This window comes from Heterocephalus glaber, unplaced genomic scaffold, assembly GCF_053883595.1.
Source record: "Heterocephalus glaber isolate CG9 unplaced genomic scaffold, H.glaber_assembly_v1.0 deba00001547, whole genome shotgun sequence".
NCBI lineage: Eukaryota > Metazoa > Chordata > Mammalia > Rodentia > Bathyergidae > Heterocephalus > Heterocephalus glaber.
Genome location: NW_028258340.1, coordinates 5,041,108 through 5,058,364, shown reverse-complemented (window position 1 = coordinate 5,058,364; position 17,257 = coordinate 5,041,108). Strand labels below are relative to the sequence as shown.

General features: G+C 38.4%; 1 protein-coding gene across 1 annotated transcript in view; it reads right to left on the bottom strand.

The window, feature by feature from the left end:
* The window catches only part of Maob (monoamine oxidase B), a 130,330-nt gene that overhangs the window by 98,383 nt on the left and 14,690 nt on the right, over window positions 1-17,257 (bottom strand). The window lies entirely within an intron of this gene.

The window sequence follows — 17,257 nt, the reverse complement described above, 5'->3', positions numbered from 1 at the left end:
AAAAATAAATCTAGTTGCTTTTAGTCAGAATATCTAGATGTCATGGTTAGTGGTGGGCCCCAACCCTTTCCAATCTAATTGTATTAATTAATATCTCATGTTAAGTTGGTTTTGTATTACTTCAAAAAGGAAATTTTAATGACTGTAAAAAATTAGGCATCTCAGGCCAGGGATTTAGCTCAGTGGTACAGCGCCTGCCTCGAAAGCTCAAGGTCCTGAGTTCAATCCCCGGTACCAGAAAAAAAAAAGGCATCTTTCATATTCTGGGTCTGCCATTGACTACGTAATCAGATTTATTCCCTTCTTTAAATCTCAATTTACAGATCTGTAAAAGAGTGAAAATGTCTTCCCTTACCTTATCAAGTAATGGTAAAAAGAAAATGACATAACATATACGTGGTACTCAGCACAATGCTTATTCATGGCAAATGTCCAACAAATATCCTAATGAATGCATGAGTCCAATACCTTAAACAGTATTTGGCTTTAAAATTGGAAGAATGAAGTTCCAAACTGTGGAATCATGCACAAGTCATGTCTTTACCTCTTCTAATTCCAATTTATAAAGTGTGGGCTATGTCTTCTGGCCAGAGTTGGTGCGAAGATGATGTCCGCAAAATTATCTGCATATATTAGGCCTGCTGCTGCTGCTATCTCATGATGAGCAGGCTATGCTTGGAAACTAATGATTCCTCTACTTCACTTTAAAATACTTGCCAACAATTTATGACTTTGTACATGACATAATTTTTTTTTTTTTTTGGCAGAGCCGGGGATTGAACCCAGGGCCTCGCTGGCAAATGCTCTATCACTGAGCAACATCCCCAGCCCAGCACAGTATCTTTTATCATTCTTTGATTCAATATAGATGATTCATTTATAGATCAAGTCTTACAATATTATCTTAACCTACTGGGTTTTAATATTTCCTCAAACTGTGCATCATATGCACACATAAATGACTAGATGTAAAACCACCTCCTTTTTAACACATAGTAAAACAAATGGATAAGTTGAATCATGAATTGAATGAATATCTATTGACCATTGCAGACATGAGGTAAAGTTATTTTTTCTGTGTTGATAACATTTTAATCATGGACCTGGAGCAATCCAGGCAGTACACAGTGATCAAAAACTACGGTGAATGTTTAAAATTTTTTTTTTTTAAATTTATTACAGTGAGAGACACATTGCCATTAATCCCCCTCAAGACATTCTCCCTTGCTTCAAACACCCTTACCTCAATGTTCTTGCCACCTTCTGAAGCAGTTCTGAAAGTCCTCTTTTGTTACTGTCTTTAGTTGCACTGTCATGGCTGCCTCAGTGTCCTGACTTGATTCAAAGCATTTATCTTTCATTGTCATTTTGAATTTGGGAAAAAGCCAGAAGTCACATGGTGCCAGATCCAGTGAATAAAGTGGATAAGAACACATCATGTTTCTATAAGCCTGCTTTTCCATCAGATGGCATTCGACAGCAGCATTCACCAAATTTTTGATCACACCTTGTAAAGACATTCATGAAAGGACTTCCAGAACTGCTTCACAAACCAACAAGAACAATGGGATAAGTGTGCCTGAAGTGAGGGGAAGTATTTTTAGAGGAGGAGGTTAATGGTAATGTGTCTTTTACTGTAATAATTTTTTAAATTTAAACAGTCACTGTGTATTTTGATCACCCTTTTTATCTTTTCTTGCTTGAATGTCATTAGAAAGAACATTGTAGCATATTTTTTTCTGAAATTAAGACCATTGTATTTGACAGATATCTTCCTGCAATAAAATGAATAGTATTTAATGCATAATTTTTATTGTCTAAAATGGCTGCTCTATACCTTTTCCTCTTAAATTTCCTACATGACACCAACCCATCCCACCTCTCTTCAGCTAATAACTCTGTGTTGTGGTTTGGATATGCTTGGTCCCTCAGAGATTCATGTGCTGAAAGCTTGGTCCCTGGTGTGGTGATATTAAAGTGGTGGAACCTGTGAAAGGTAGAGTCTAGTGGAAGCCAATTACATCATAGGGGTTGTACATTCAAGAATGGATAAATATTGGTCTTGAGAAATAGGTCTGGTCTGGTAGAAGTGTATTAGTTCTCAGAAGAGTGGGTTTTTACTTGAAGAATGTACCTAGTCCCTCCCATTTCTTGCTTCTTGTCTCATCATGCAACCCCTTTTACACTCAGTCTGTTCCTTTTCTGCCTCTCTGCCATCTTGTGATTCGGTCAAGGGGGTCCTTGCCAGGATGCCACTGCTATGTTATTTGGACCTTTCAGCCACTAGGATTGTAAGCTAAATAAATCTCTTCACTTCATAAAATACCTCAGGTATTTCATCATAGCAACACAAAACAGACTAAGACATTCTGTCTCCTTTTTATGAAGAAAATGAAAGAACTCATTTACCTTTCCAAAATAAAGCTACCTATGCACCTTTATCTGTGCCTGTATATGCTGATTTACCTCTGATAACTTGAGTGAAGTCACCTTTCTTTAAGGAAGACAATCCAACCCTCTCTCTTTGGATCCTATTCCCTCCATGGTTTTATCCTCTAATCATACACTTTATCTCCGAAATCATCAATTTCTCCTCTCCTGGATCATTACCACCAGCCCCTGATCCAGCATTGGTATCTTTCATCTCCAACAAACCTAACTTTAGCCCAACATCTCCTCTTAGCTGTAACCCTTCTCCTCTGAATCTCTTCACAGTACTTCTTCAAGAGTGGTTAGGGCTGGGAGTGTAGCTCAGTGGTAAAGCACTTGCTTGTCATACAGAAGGTCTAGGTTCAATCCCCAGCACTGAAAAATTTTTAATTTTTTTGAAAAAGCAAATCTAACTTTAAAAAAGAGTAATATTAATGTGTTGCCTCTATTTCCTTGTTTCAAATCTCCTAATGATTTACATTGCAAACAGGAGATCCCATATGACCCCGCTCTTACCTACTTACTTTGCCTTCCTCATAGCACTCCAGCCACACTAATTTTCCCTCTGTTCTTTGAACACAAAAAAGGTTGTTACCATCCTATGAGCTATGCAATATGTCCCAATCTGCTGTAATGTTCTTCCCCCTAATATTACATGTCTACTATTGCAATCTCACCTCACATTACATCTCTAAGGAAGAAGCATTCCCTGACTCTGTTCCATCACTCCATCCTATTTTGTTTTTCATGGACTACTTATCACTAGCAGCATTTTATAGGTAGGTATTTATTTGATTGGTTCATTGACTATTTACTTCGTGACCCCCTCACTAGACTATAAGCTCTATGAAGGCTAGGATCTTGCTTGTGTCCTTTTCTGCTTTATCCCTAGCACCTGGGAGAATATCTTGCACGTAGACATTCTCAATATATACTGAAGGTGGCATGAAAGACCTCAGACAAGGCAATTAGTTCAGCTGAGAAGAACGAAGAGTGGCTCATTTTGCAAAGAACTTACTCTAGTGGGCCCATCAGAATGCATTTTGTACTCAAAGTGTGGTGGATGGCAAAACTTGTCTTAATATCATTATGACCACTTGGCCACAGGTGTCTTTTAAAATTTTTCAGCCTCCAACTTTCTGTTCCAAATATCTTTTTAATTGTAAATGTAATACAAATCTCTTTCCAATGAAATATTAAAGTTTCAATGCAGCCTTCCACTTGGACAAAGATTCAAAACAGGCCTCAAAATATTGAGAGCATGTCAGCTCTGCAATGTGCCTGCCTCATATCTAAAGTCTACAGATTCCCTTTAATCCATACTATAATTTGGGGCACTTGTCAGAAAACTAAAATCCTTCCTCTCCTGAGGATCACTTGAGTGAAATTTTTAAGAGTTATTTTAAGGGTTTTATTAATTATTAATTCCTCTGGAATATTTAAATCTATGTCTGCACTGTTAAATTGTTGAAAATCAGGTACATGGTCTATGATATACTAGCTATTTATAGAAATTTCTTACAAATTAAACATGTTTCAATATTATACTCTAGCTGAAATATCATGTGTGTACACACATGTATTTAAACACACTCTGTAATCCCAAGCTTTGGACACAGCCCAAAACTGTCATATCAGTCATATCTGCATTCCAAGTTAAAAGGTGAAGTCAGCTCTAATAAGAGATATCAAGTCTATCATGTTGATAGGAGGTATAATCCAGATCTGAGGAGACTTTGATCCTTGACAAATTCCACCTAGACAAGGAAGCAAATCCTTTGCCAACTGCAAACGACAATGTCACCACTCAAACTCACAAGTGCAAAAATACAACATTTTGAGTCTTTAGTGGAAAAATTCTAAATCTAGAAATTTATGCTGTGATGTTATGTTCTTCTGTGCCTCTTTCTCCTTCTGGATTTACGTTTGATTCCATGTGTCTTTATTTCTGGAGCTCTTTACTCTGTGTTGTGTTTTTGTAGGAATCTCCATGTACTGTATATTGGTAGGTCTGTGCTTATCACATCCATCTGCAGCCCACGCCTCCCCAATTCTTTAGCCTCTCTTACCTGACCTAAGTACAAAGCCAATGAATATTTACTGATTTTCACATTTGTCAGCATGGCTAAAAATATGCAGAGATTTGTGGATTATCTAGTAGTTGTGAAACTACTAGGTTCTCCTGGAAGTTTGTATGCAACTTTACTTCTTTTTAAGTTTTACTTATTTACTTACTTTTTGCAGTGCTGAGGATGGAACCTAGGGTTTTGCACTTGCTAGGCAAGCACTCTACCGCTGAGCTACACCACCAACTCTTCCCTGAAGGTTCGTAAAAGTAGTAGAATCACAACCCAAACTGTACCTAGAAGAATACTATACAGTAAACATGTTCAAGGAAGTCTACTTATTGGATTAGGTATTTTTAATTGCAGTATCAGGACTCACTCTATGGCAGTTGGCCATACACCTGGGTGCATAATCTGTACACCCAAAGTGGGTGTGAAGAGCATAGACAGGAGTACACAAACCAGAAGGGCATAAGAGCTCTCAAGGCCAGAGAAAGCAACTCAACAGCTTGGCTAAAATGTTTCTAATATTAGTTACCTATCAGTTCAGAAACATCAATATAAATGAAGACTGGTTTATTCAAAACAAGGAATGGACTCTATATTCCAACTGCTAGTCAAGAAAAAAAATGAAATAAAAATCACCTTCTTAGAAAATATAATTTAGTTAAAAACACCAGAAAAAGGTTTGCCGTTGCTAGTAATTAAAAATGAAAAACAATCATTTTACTTCTTAAAGAAAGATTGAACAAAGGGGATCATATTAAATGCTCCCAACAGTGTGATTAAACAAAGCTGGCTGAAAAAGTAATTGGAAAAGCTCTTGAGAAAAGTAATTTAGCAGTATCTGTCAAAAACTTTAAACTCCTCATATTTTCAAATCAGAAATTATTATTTTATGATTCAATTTTAAATAAATAATACCAAATATGGGAAAAAGTAATTATCTCTAAAGATGTCTAGTGGAATGTCATTTATAATAAAACCACACACATAATAGATAATGTTCTATAGTCTGGTATTAGTTAAGTAAATTATGAGATGCCTTATTTGATGTTACTTAAATTATACTCATAAAGACTGTAATAATATGGAAAAGGTTTTATTATAATATCAGGTCAAAAGATATGAAATTGTGTCTATAAAATGACTATAAATATAAATGTGTGTGCATTTGTGCATATGTGCGCGCTCACACACACACACACACAAAAACCCCAAACAAATGTATGAAAAAAGGCTGGAAGAAAATATACTCAGATGTTAAGAGTAGTTGTCTTTTAAAAGTAGGAGTTTAAAATAAACAATAAAATAATTTACCCAGGGGCTTGTATGTAGCTCAATGGGAGAGTGCCTGCTTAGCCTGTGCCCCCCTGAGTTCCATCCCCAGCCACACACACACACACACACACACACACACACACACACACAATCTAGAATTAGTCCCCAAACCCCTATTTAGTCATGATAATACCATGTGCAATTTCATTTACTGGACCATTTCCAGGATTCTCTCTATAAATAATCAACTTTTCTTTATATATTTATACTTTTTAGAGACTCAAATTAAGCATTTAGAGTCACATAATTGCAAAGTGTCACTATAAATCACAGTCCATCTTCCTTTATATTGCCACTAATGCTATTTAAGAAAAAATTGACTGTAAGTAAATTAGTAGAAATGCTTTTCTAAAGGTCAACTGTATATCAACTTAAATAAAAATAAATTCAACTACTTGATATTTTATGAAATTTACTTCAATTACAACCTAACGAGCAGATTGGGGAATATTGAGAAGAATGCACATTATTGTCTCAAGACTAGGGAGCTGTTTCCCTTAATTGCTTTTTCTTTCACACAACCAATATATCTTTATTAGATTACACTGTAAACTTCGGAATTTAATAACATCGTGAATATATTGTGCTTTCTAAACTTCTGAATGCAATGGAATTACTATTCGCAAATTAAGGAATTGAATTTGGCATCACTATTTATAACTCCAGAAAATACTTATTGCATGTTAAATATATAATAGCTAAATATATGTATAGCTAAATATATATATAAATATATATATATAAATATAAATAGCTAAATATATATATAAATACTCATGTAAATATACATATTATAAACATATATGCATATACTTAAATATTTTCTTTAATCCAGGTTTTCGTGTGAATGTTGGGACATTTTATTTTGTAAATATAAATATATATGCAACATACATATACACATATACTATCTGTATATATAGTCATTTTTAGTGATTAATATGTTTGACCTTCATTGGCCTCAAGAGTGTCATTAATGAATGGAAAAGTAAAATGTGTCAGAATTTCAATTTAATTTGCATTTCATTTCTGGAAGCTTACCTTCTTTCATGATAATCCCTAGGAATACCCAAAGTCAGGGCATGATCCAGCAAATAATCACTTCAAACAATGGATGGATAAACAGTGCTTTGATAAATGGGTTTAACCTTCCAAATATGAGAGCAAACATGAGAACTTATTTGGACTTTGGGATTAGCTACCCAGAGGAGATTTATGTTTGATTATCAATTCAACATTTAAGATGACACAAAGTCAGCTTTTAAAAGATGGGAATGGTGTGGTTTGGCAGGGTTCACTGATCCCAGGCCTCTTGCCTCTCCTTAGCCTGTGGAAGGCTGAATCAGGTCAGAACTGGGTCAGCCTTGGGGCAGCATCTTGCTTGAAGAAGCTAAACTGGCTAAGCATTTTGTCGAAGGATCTCTTTCAGCCCCACCCATCTGGGAAATGCATACTGGAGAAGAGGACAACCCAGTAAGCCAGGCACCTCACCCTCTTCCCAGAAAGCAATAGTGATTTTTTCACAGTGCACTTGCACTGTGAGGAATCCAATAAATCACTGCAGATCATATTTTTAAATCTTTTCATAGTAGGACCTCCTACTTTCTTTCTTTTTTTTTTTTTTTTTTGTATCAGAGATAGAACTCAGGACCTTGCTCTTTCAAGGCAGGCACCGGAACCACTGAGCTAAATCCCTGGCCCATATTTTTAAATCTTAAGATGATCCTCAAAAGGTTAAACATAGAGTTACCATATGACCTAGCACTTTTACCCCAGGACTATACCCAAGAGAAATAAAAACATGTCCACACAAAAACTTCCATATACATGTTCATGTCAGCACCATTCATAATATCTAAAAAGTAGAAACTCCTCAAATGTCCATCAACTAATGATAACATAAACGAGTTATGTTTTATCCAGACAATGGAGTAATAATTCAGCCTTAAAAATGAATGAAGTACTGATACAGGGGTATCTGGTTCGTGAATGCTTCTGTTTGTGAATAGTTTGGTTTGCAAACAAAAGCATTCACCTGGGTGTGGTGGTGAACCCCCTGTAGTCCCAGCACTCAGGAGGCTGAGGCAGGAGGACTGCCGTAAGTTCAAGGCAAGCCTGGGCTACACAGTGAGTTCAGGGCCAACCTGAACTATGTAGTGAGACCCTGTCTCAAAAAATGAAAAATAAAAATCATTTGGCAAAATTTTGTTCTTTTTGTAAACTCTGCATCAGGTGACAAACATGACTGCAGCCACCTTTCCTGCACAAACACAAATGTGATCATCTTTTCCAAAATCATGGAATAAATTAAGCTCATGAACTGAGGTACATGCTACCACACAAGTGAACCTTGAAAACAACTAAGTCAAGTGAAAGAAGCCAGGCAAAAAATGTCACTTATTTTAAGATTCCACTTATATGAAATGTCCAGCATAGGCAAATCTATAGAGACAGAAAGTGGATTAGTGGTTGCCAAGGATGTGGTGGTGATGAGGAATGGGGAAGAACTGCTAATGAGTACAGAATCTTTTTAGGGAAACAAAATTATATTAAAAAATTACATTGGCATGATGATCGCATGATTATTTGACTACAGGAAAAAACTCAAGGAATTGGGCACTTTAAATGAGTGAAATGCATAGAATGTGAATGATATGTCAACCAAACTACTATTTAAAAATCCTAAGATTAAACTTTTGGAACCTAATAAGGTTAATTATCATTATTATTATAACTTTTTAAGTTACTTGGAGGTTTTAATGAGATAGGCTGCAGCAGGTGTTGATAAAGGCCCATCCATATTCCCTCTTCCTGCACTTTTATAGGTCACCATTGGTTCTTGGAGCCCAAAGCCTTTTTGTCTGGCTGCGGGCACCACTGAGCTCATTAAATCTTGCAGCTCCCTTACACCTCACTGGGGATAACTGAGGAGGATCCTACAGTGTGTCCCCATTCCCCAATAGGGTTGAGGTTGGAAAATAAGCCCTTTCTTCATTTACTTTCTTGCCCACCCTGCCTCTCTAAGCTCACCTCCAAAATACATGACTTGCATTCAAATCCTTGTCTCAGGATCTGCTTCCAGGAGAACTCAAACCAAGATGCATTTTGCCCTTTCTTCTCAAATAATATTCCTATCTTGCCTTACTAGAAAGATCTGAAACAATGGCTGGTCATTGAAACATTTCTGTGGTTCTCTGTTTGGCCAACACGGAGAGACAGATGTAGAATTAGATTTTGTTGATTTGTGTTGACAACTAACACTGAGTTGCCCTATATCATCATAATAGCTGCAGGGTATCTTTTGAAGGATTGAATCCTCAGACCAGACTGCATGGGAAAAGTGGTAGCCTTGGGAACAGGGGTCTCTGGAACCACTGCCTCCCACTGGAACACAAACCAGGAGATTTTGAGGCCATGGTTTACCAGTGTAGCAGAGCAATTGAATGGGCAACTGCAGCATTTCTGGCCTGTGGAGTCATCAGCAAGGATTTCAGGGGATCAGAGCAGGGACCAAGGCTGGCAGAGACTAGCACGTGGAGTATTAGTGAGGAGGAAAGCCTCTGTATTCTATAGGATTTAGTCTGAATGATGGCCCTACTCAGAGGGACACAAAAGTGTATGTCATGGAAGTACTTCCATCGGTGTATTGAAAACACACATTAGGACACCTTGTTGGGACTCCCACATGCAACATTTTTGCTAAAGCTTGGTGGCAACAGTCAGATCCTTTCTGAGAACAATGAGCCATATGTGTTAGCAAAAACACCAACCAACAAACAAAAAACTTATGATAGACATAAAGATATATGACCATTTTATTTGAAGTATTTTATTTTCCAATTATGTCATCCTCCTAGTGTATATTTTAAATGACTTCCCTAATCTGAAGCCCTTGGGACCAAATACATTTCACACTGATGAATTTTTCAGATTTGAGAGAGACAACACAGTGTGTGTGTGCGTGTTATGTAATAGCCCTAGTGAGAACTGAGAAAAACACCTGTAACTACCTGCATTATTATATCTGCAATAAAATAATACATGACTAGTCACCAACTAGACATCAGTTATGGTCAAGTTTTGCTGAGAATCCAGAAAATACTGTTAATTTTCAGAGCTCTGGGAGTTTAGAAAATGCAGATAAGGAGCTGTGGACTGTATTATGGTAGACTACAGGCGCAGTTGCCATCAAATAGTTGCTGAGAACATGGATGTTAAAACTGGGACAAAACAACTCAGGGAAAGTGAGGATGCCCCCTTATATATAAATATATTATATATAATATAAAAATATTATATATATAATATTTATATAATTTACCTAATATTTATATATAAATAATATAAATATATATAAATATTATGTATATATAAACGAAGTTTTCCTGGCCAACTAAGTGGTTTCAAAGCAATTGTAACTAAAACACACCCTTTATTTCACCATAATGACTACATTAAATTAACTCAGAAAAATGACAACATAGAAGGGCCCCAATACAATTTAATCCCAGGGTTCTAAATTTATTTTTCAAAGAAAGATTTAGTGAGGCGTTCAATGTTTATTGTGAACCTACTATGTACCAGGCACAGTGCAGATGGCAAAGAAGACAGACACAGTGCCTGCCATCCTGAACATTAGAGTAGGGCGGGCAGAGAAGATGCAGAACAAAGTACCACAGGAAGGCAGAACAGGGGGAAGCAATATAGTTTGTACAGGCTGTCCAGCAAAGAGTCCAAAACAAGTGAATTCTCAAATAAATTCAAAAGGGTGATGAAAAGTTACCTCAGTTAGGGAAGGGAAGGAAGAGAGCTAGGAAGCGATTCCATGTGGGAAAAGAGCAAGTAAACAGGCCAGAGACTGTGGTAGATTGCTTGAGAATTTGAAAGTGGCCAAGGTGGATGCAGAGGCAAAGGAAGAAAGTGGCAGGAGATGAAACTTCCGAGACAGATGGCAGCCAGGTCTGCCGTGTTTCTCAGCCACAATCATCATTTAAGACTTTATTCTGGGGTTCATAGGAGGCCACTGTAGAGTTGAAAGCAGAGAAGTAACCTCAGCCGCCTGACATTTTAGAAAAGCTGCCCTTTTAGGAGAAGAGTACCGAAGGCCACATACCAGGCTGGTAACATGGATTATTTCAAGAGAGAGAGGATGGAGAAAAGGTCAACAAATACAATAATTCGCTTTGGCTTTGAATAATCATTTGCTTCACTTCTGACAATAATTTGTTTTGTTACTTTAAAAAATTCCATTAGAAACAAATTGTTCTCATTTAGTGTAAGAATGAATTAGATAGATGAACCTTGACAATAATGTGCTAAGTGAAATAAGCCAGACACAACAGGGGAAATCCAGTATAATTGCACTCATCTAAGGACCTAGAGCAGTAAAATTCATAGAGATGGAAAGGAGAATGGTGGTTGTTAGAGGATGCAGGGAAGGAGAAATAGAGTCAGTGTTTAAAGAGTATAGAATTTCTTCTTGGGAAGAAGAAAACGTTCTGGAAATGGATGATGGTGATGGTTGTATGTCAATCTGAATGTACATAATGCCACTGAACTGTATACTCAGAAACAGTTAAAGTGACAGATTTCATTTTATGTGTATTTGACACATATAAAAAATATAGAGAATGGGCTGGAGAAGAGCTGGACCAAAACGATGGGATATAAATGAAAAGATTCTGTCAAACACTGTGGAGCCTCTGATCCAGAAGGGGCCTGGACAGGTAAGGTAGACAGGCTGGAGGTTTTTGAAACTAGAACTAATAGGATTTTAGAAATGATAAAAGAAGGGCCAGGGATTTAGCTCAGTGGTTCGGCCGCCTGCCTTGCAAGTGCAAGGTCCTGAGTTCGATCCCTGATATCAAAAAGCAAAAAAAGAAAGAAATGATAAAAGAAGACAAGAAGAATGTATCTAGAGTAGTTGTGTCTTGGTTTGAGTTGATCTAAAGCAGATCCTGAGAGAAGGATTTGGGCGCACAACTAGTTTGTTTGGGAGGTGATCTCAAGAAACCCTAGTAGGAGTCTGAGGAGGGGAGACAAAGGAAGGCAGCCAATAAAGGGGACAGTGTCGAGTGGGTCACCACTGTGAGCAACTGTGGAGACAACTGGGAGACAATGTGAAATATGTCTCAGTATTCTATGTAAGAAGGGAGGAAGCTGGGTTACTTACACATCAAATCATGTCAGTCACATGCTGTCAACTGCCCCTGGGGAATAGTAAGCCCACTCTCACTGCTGGCCTGTCCTAAATATGAGCTAAGGGTACTCCGGGAGCAGAGAAAGACATAAGGCAAAGACATGCAGCAACAGAAGCCGTCAAGTCCTCAAGTCTGAAAATGAGTGCCAAGAGGAAGGGGCGGGACCCCTTCAATGTCAGCCACAAACGTCAAGACTCTTGGCTTGAAAATGGGACTGAGGATGGTTCCACTTCCTGAAACAGGAAACCCTGGAGGCGAAGCAAGTAGGAATGGGCAAAGGAAGAGAGCTGGCAATGGCAACAGAAGAACAGCTAGAGATTTCAAAGGGAAGCAGGAAGTGGTCCTATCATGACAGTGATGAGGAGTAGTCATCTTTTGAATGCCCAATGTATACATAGCATGAGAAGCTGGAAAAACTTTTCTTAGACTGCGAGAACTACTTTGGAAGGCAGTAGCAGTAAAATCACAGTGCTGTACCATACCCCAGGCTTCAAAAGCCAGTGATGGAGAAAACAATATTCAACTAGACAGAAGTGTGAAATAAAATAAGCTCTCAATAGGTTTCCACCCTTCATCTCTTTCTGATCTTCCACACTTAATGTATGAATTATTTAAAAAATTATTCACATAGCATCTTATAGGAAAAATGTTTTTGTTAAGAGAAAAAAACTATATTGCCTTTCTTATCAGGACTATAAGAATTATATGTAACCAAGGTCCATTAGAAATACCAGGCAGATATTATTACTATAATTTGCCATGCATTTTATTTCTTCACACACAGCTGCAATTATTTCTGCAGCAAGACTGAATAAGCTCTTACTTTAGAAATTACCTCCAGACATCATTTTTCAATGTCACTGAAGTCTTCAACCACTGTATTTGAAAAATGTTGAAAAACAGCACTAAAATCTTATTTATAGACTACATTAATCTGAAGACTAGTTTAAATTCTATGTGCTAATGTGTTTTTAAATCCCTGTTTTCAAAGAAAAAGTATTCAAACATCTTACACTAACATACTTCCTGGAAATTGAAAAATCACTAGGGCTTTTAATTTGAAAGACTGGCTTTAAGTTTATTCTGAAGCAATCTCTCTTTCAAAAAAATTAATGTATGGGGAAGGGAGCTAGACTTAAAAGATGGATGTTTGCTGAAATATATCTTTAAAAGAAGCCAGTAGGAGGGAAAAAAGTGCTTTCTTACTTTTACCAGTTTCTTCTAGTTTTCTGCTCACAAGCTAAAATAAAGCTAGCACAAGTCCCAAATGATTTTTCTTTATAAAAAAAACTGCTTTTTGCCTTTCCTATCTTTCTGTCATCTCAATCTCTTTGTACTTTTTCCTATTTCTCAGACCTGTCCACTGGAACCTCAGTACTATGGACTAGAAGACTGATTTATCTATAGAAAATTCATTTTCCCCAGGGACACATTCTCCACATAATTAAAGAGAAAAGAACTAGGGGCGAATAGCAGAACACACACAGTGCATTTTGGATGCTCTGCCTTTTATCAAGTAGGACCACATGATTTCCTTTCAGACACTGACTGCTCCTTTTTACAGCCCAATTCTTTTTTTTTTTTTTTTTTTTTTTTTGGTACTGGGGATCGAACTTGGGTCCTTGAGCTTGTGAGGCAGGCAGCGGAACCACTGAGCTAAATCCCCGGCCCTCAGCCCAATTCTTGATAGCATAAAAGGCATGTCGGATAGTCTACTTACCTCTCCTAAGCCAGAAATATCACATCACCTAGGAGTAAAATTTTTACAAAGCTAACGGAGGACAGAGCACTTGGAAACCAAAACCAAAGTGATCTTAGCATCCTTTCTGACTTTGTCCACAGGTAAGCTTTTTCATGGCACCAAGAGGCTTCTTTCATTTGAAAAGTACATTTTTGTGCCTGAGCCAATAATAAATAGGCATAGGAAATGTAATTTCACATCACCCTGTGTGCGTGTGTGTGTGTGTGTGTGTGTGTGTGTGTGTGTGTGCGCGTGTGTAGCTGGAACTGTTTCCTAATTGTTCATTCCTAGTATCTAGCATGTGAAAGGCATTCAGTTAATGTTCTCTAAATGGAAAGACTAGTGGCAGACAGAAAGATAGAATGGCATGCTGCCAGCCAAGATTCAAGTGGACAGTATATATAAGAGCCTGGATCACCGAATCAAAAAACATCCCACAGGCTGGGCACAGTGGTGCATGCCTGTAATCCCAGCACTCAGGAGGCTGAGGCAGGAGAATCACCAAGAGTTCAAGGCCTGCCTGAAATACATAGTGAGACCCTGTCTCAAGCAACAACAAACTCTACAATTTTCTTTTACAGACATGCCCATAAATAATGTGCCTTTTCTTTTTCAGTCTGATAATAGAAATCTCAAGGTGCTACACAGTATGATACTACTAGTCTAGCTTTATTAGGTTTGCTTTAGTAGGGCATGGGAACAACAGGACCCCCTCCCCATGGTTTGCTATGTAATACAACAAAGTGCTATCCCTGCTGGACTTCAAATAATGCCGTTGCCAGTGACGGTGGTGCAGCCTATAATCCCAGCACTGGGGAGGCTGAGGCACAAGGATCACTGTGAGTTCTAGTCCAGCCTGGGCTATGCTGAATTATATAGTCTCTGCCTTTTTCTATGTTTTTCTTATCATCTTTAGGAATACGAGCTGGTAGGTAAAATCTATCTTTGCCTCCCAGCCTCTTCACACTGCTGGACCCTGAGTACCTGCCATAGGTCTCCTCCCCATCCAGCTGTACGTCACTTGCTTATACTCAAATTGAGGAGTAATCCTTCCCAGTGATTGCATGTAATTTTAACACAAACAGCTATTTAGAATCTTCAGGACCCAAACTGCATGATTCCTGCTGTTTTTCAGTCTAGCACAGAGGCCTATGAGACATCTCTACACTTAGACCTGCACTGTTGTCTCCTTGGTCTAACTACAAAATTAATAGTTGGTTAGTATTTTCCAAAGGACATTATTTTTCTGGTTCTTAAATCATTTGCTGACTCTCACATAGGTTTATATCTCAGAACAAGCAGATTCAAAATGTTACAGATGGGGACTTGGGGTCCATCTTAGTGTAGAGCGCATGTTTAGCATGCACCTGGCCATAGGTTCCAATCCCCAGCAATGAAACAAAGAAAAAAAGGAAGAAAATGTTATGGTCATTTCCAAGGAGCACAATCAAAAGGTTAACTGTCAAAATCCTACCATGTACTCCCTCACAGTCATGATCATCTATTCTTCTAGCTTACTTGCTCAAATCCCTCTAAGCGGACATCTTTTAGCCAAAGACCTTTGACCTATTCACCTCTCCACTTGAACCTACCAACCAGCTAGTTCCTTCACAGCTTCTCACTCCCTTGTCTATCTGGGATTCTATTGTCCATTTTTACAATCATTCAACTCCCTGGGAGAAACCCTATAGAAAGCTGCATAAAAGGGTGGAAGGATTAGGGAAAAAACAGAGGTGTGAACCAACAGTGCTATTTTCCCAAGAACCCAGAATGTGAGCCAGATCCAAACTGGTGGCCTGGAATCAAAGGATGGCCACTGACCTTTTCTATCCAGTCTTCAGAGTTTAGGGTTGTCTCATCCTTTCTCCCTTAGGTACACTGCCACAAATGTCTCCAATAAAGGAAGAAATCTATATTTGTAGCACTTTCAAATCAAAGGTCATGAATCTTAGTTCTGAAACATCCCACATACTGGGACAGTGGTGCATACACATAATGCCAGTATTCTGGGAGGCTGAGGCAGAAGGATCGAAATTTCTAGTCTAGCCTGGGCAACTTATTGACTTAGCAAAATCCTGTCTCAACATAAAAATAAAAAAGGGCTGGCCATGTAGCTCAGTGCAAAGGCCCTGGGCTTGAGCTCCAGTATAGCAAATAAAAACAAAAAAAATACAAATTAAAAAAAAAAGCCCATGGAATGGTGAGAGAAAAAGTGAATTTCCTGGAACATGTTTGGGTCAATGTAGTGATCAGCTCTCAGAGCCTCCAAATAGAGGTTATTAGGGATGGATGAGGCTAAGCACCCTTCTTGGGCCCTGTTGGCCTCTTACATCCTGGGAGAGAAAGGCCATGTCCTTTAATGGCCTCCACCTTCAACTGGCTGAAGCTTCGCGCTCACATCTTGTGACACGTTGAGCAAAAATACTCTTCAATTACTGTCTGTCTAGATTAGAGTCCCTCGCAAGCAGCCTTGGAGAGAGATTTGCATGTAGAAGCTTTACCGGAGTTCAACATGTATAGTAGAGAAGGAAAGGAAGCACTGACCAGAGGAGGAGTTGAACTGAAATGCAGTCATAGCAGGGAAATCCATAAATCCTGTAGGGAGCCCTGAAGCTGAGATGGCCCTTCAGAGTTATCCTGGATTGAGGTAAGGAGATCAGACCCTCATGCCCCCATATTTGTTGCAGGAGGCCTCCAAGGAAAGGGGATGCCCTTGAGTGAATCAGTTCACTTCAGTCAAGGGCAATTTCCAGAGAAAGTCTCAACAGTGAGTTCACAACAACTCTCAGCAGGTCCTGAAGGGGACTCCAGCAGCCTACCACAATATCCACTACACTGCCATCTTAGGGTCAACAGTAAAAAGAGCAAAGCTGAAATTTCAATACCCTATGTATGTTACAGCATAGATTTAAATATCAGTCACTTAAAGCTATATATGTAGGAAGTGTATTTGAACTGGCTGGTAATCTCTCTAATAAATCCTTCTGCTAAATCTTCCCTCAGGATCTCTGATGCACTTGGTGTGAAGCTGCCATCTTTTCTGTTTCTTCTAATCCAGATAAACATGACTTTCTCAGTGCCCTCCACCCCTCAGGGCATTCACCTGTATTTGTCTGCTTCCTTCTGCTTAATGTACCCCTCAAAGGTGGGCATATGTACTACCCCTGTTTATATCTTCACACCTAGCCCACCATTTGGTAAATAGTGCCCTGGATTAGGGTTTCTAAATAAATAGGTGAATGAATGAATCAACTAATCAGACTTATTTTTCTTCTCTGTAGAAACAAGGTAGGAAAACACATTTGATGAAATGAGGACAACTCATTTTAGAGCACGCCTTTATGTGTGCTTATCATCAGTGCTTCCAAAGGCTGTTTGATTTTGACTAGCTGGCACACCATAAAAGGGCTATTCTGAAACAGTACAGGTCTCCTAAATAAACTAAAATCTGTCACAGGATTTGAATGCAAACTAGAGAG